The sequence below is a fragment of the Etheostoma spectabile genome, chromosome 17 (genome assembly GCF_008692095.1).
Source record: "Etheostoma spectabile isolate EspeVRDwgs_2016 chromosome 17, UIUC_Espe_1.0, whole genome shotgun sequence".
Lineage (NCBI taxonomy): Eukaryota > Metazoa > Chordata > Actinopteri > Perciformes > Percidae > Etheostoma > Etheostoma spectabile.
Window position 1 is genome coordinate 1,626,239 of NC_045749.1, and position 2,673 is coordinate 1,628,911.

The window sequence follows — 2,673 nt, forward strand, 5'->3', positions numbered from 1 at the left end:
CCCACTGTGAATCTGAGGGGAGAGTTCACCTGATCATCAGAGAGGACTTGCTGGCCAGTCTCCTGGATCAGCTCCAAGAACAGAGAGAGGGCAGCAGTTGGAGCCATGAGAAAGAGCTGATGCAGAAGGATATAGGTGAGTTGAAAGCTCAGCTGGCTCAACGTGTCCCCTCCCCACCTAGGGAAACAGAACATCTGAAATCCCAGCTGGTCAAAACCAGCAACAGGCTGCGAAGAGCCCAGAAAGATCTCGACCTGCAGTTCTTCATTACTGAAGACCTGAAGGTGGAATTGGAGCAGATGAGGGGAGAGAAGGAGGCCCTGAAAAAGGACGTGGAGACTCAGAAGATGGAGCTTTGTAAAGAGAGACAGAAGCTCAAGGTAAGTAAGACTAACGTGGAGTTAGAGCTGGAGAGCTTTCTGGAGATTGAGAGAGCTCAAGCTCAGGAGCTGAAGGATAAATTCAGCAAGATGGAGGAAGCTTTCCTAGAACAGGAGAAGGAGGCAAAAGAGACACTGGAAAGATCCCAGGCTTCCCATAGAGCCCAGCTTGATGAGGCCCTGTCTGAACGTGTCCACTCCCCACCCGGGGAAACAGAGCATCTGAAATCCCAGCTGGAAAAAGCCCAAAAAGATCTGGACCTGCAGACCGTCACTACTGAAGCCCTGAACATCGATTTAAAGCAGGTGAAGGGAGAGATGCAGGCCTTTAAAAATATTGTGGCGACTCAGAAGTTTCAGCTTCGAGAAGAGAGACAGATGCTCACGGTAGGTAAGACCACCAACATGATGTTGGAGAGACATCTGGAGATGGAGAAGGCTCAAGCTCAGGAGCTGAAAGATAAATTGAGCAAGATGGAGGAAGCTCTCCTAAAACAGGACGAGGAGGCAAAGGAGATTCTGGAAAGATCCCAGGCTTCTCATAGAGCCCAGCTGGAGATGCAAGACCAAACCAACATGAACCTCATGGCTGCTCTTGAGAAAAAGAATGAACATCAGCTGGAGAGTCATCTCAACCAGTGGAAAGAGGACAAATCATCCCTCCTTCAGGCCACAGAAAGCCTAAAACTGACTCAGCAGGAAAAGGAGCAGGAGTGGGAGGAGACTGAGAGCACCTTGAGGTGGGTGGTAGAGCTTCAGAGCCAGGTAATGCAAAAGCCAAAGAAGAAGAAGTGGTACAAAAAGCTTCTGCCTGGCTGAGGAAGAGAAAATGCATTTGTTATGGTATAGTATCTGTCTGTCTGTCTGTGAGTGTGGGTCGGAATGTCTGTCTGTGTGGGTCGGTCTGTCTGTCTGTCTGTGTCGGTCTGTCTGTCTGTGTGTGTGGGTCTGTCTGTCTGTCTGTCTGTCTGTCTGTCTGTGTCGGTCTGTCTGTCTGTGTGTGTGGGTCTGTCTGTCTGTGTGTGTGGGTCGGTCTGTCTGTCTGTCTGTCTGTCTGTGTCGGTCTGTCTGTCTGTGTGGGTCGGTCTGTCTGTGTGTGGGGGTCTGTCTGTCTGTGTGTGTGGGTCTGTCTGTCTGTGGGTGGGTGGGTCTGTGTGTGTTTGTGTGTATGTGCGTATGTGTGTGTTTGTGTGTGTGTGGCTGGCTCTGTCTGTCTGTGTGTGCGTGTGTGTGTGTGTGTGTGTGTGTGTGTGGTGGGGGGTGTCTGTCAGTCTGTCTGTGTATGTGTGTGTCTGTCTGTCTGTCTGTGTGGGTCTGGCTCTGTCTGTCTGTCTGTCTGTCTGTAGGTAGGTGGGTGGGTGGGTCTGTGTGTGTGTGTCTGTGTGCGCGCGCAAGTGTGTGTGGGCATGAGAGCGTGCATGTCTGTGTGTGTGTATGGGTATGCGAGTATGTGTGTGTCTGTGTGTGTGCGTGTGTGTGTGTGTCTGAGTGTCTGTGTGTGTTTGGATCTGTGTGTGTGCGTTCTTGGGTCTGTGTGTGTGTGTCTGTGTGTGTGCGGGTCTGTATGTATGGGTATGTGTGTGTGTGTGTGTGTGTGTGTGTGTGTGTGTGTGTGGTGTGTTGTATATTGCTCGCAGGCGTGTGATGCGTCAGTGCAGTAGTGCAGGAGTGGTAGAGCTCGTAGTTAGCACGCGCTACATGCAACATGCTACATGCTGCTTCTGCTCGCCACGCTCTGCTCCCTGCTACTGCCACCGGGCAGCCCTTGGTTTTCAGGGGCTGAAAGAGGAGCCGAGTGTGTGTCGCCTCCTCCGCCGCCGGTACATAGCCTCTCCACTGCCAAGACCTCGTACACGCCTCCCCGTGGCGCACATGGTAACTGGTCCCTTGTGGTTCCAGGCTAAGTTGTACAGGATCTCGGAGCAGCAGTGGGCCCCAGAGACGCGGCATGCAGGCCCACCGGTGAGTGGAAACGCCCTGATGCCCGTCAACCACTGTCCCAGCTATGGGTAAATAGCCCCAGCTATGGGTAAATAGTGAAGACCCCAACTGTGGTGCAGGCGGAAGATGTTGGTGTGGGAACCACCACAACGTCTGGGAAGGAGGAAGAAGGCAACCCCACAGCCACGTGGGTTAATTCGGAAGGGTACAGCGGCTAGGGGAGCAAACCCTGTGGTGATGTGAGAAAACTGAAACTATTCCTCACGACTATTTAATAACTACGGCATACACATAAACACTATCTATAAAAATGATGTCCTGTTTGTTGGTGTGCCAGCCCTGGGCCTGTCCT

The 2,673-nt window shown here is 52.3% G+C and overlaps 1 protein-coding gene across 1 annotated transcript in view; it reads right to left on the bottom strand.

The window, feature by feature from the left end:
* Positions 1 to 2,673, bottom strand: part of arfgef3 (ARFGEF family member 3) — an 83,306-nt gene that overhangs the window by 58,213 nt on the left and 22,420 nt on the right.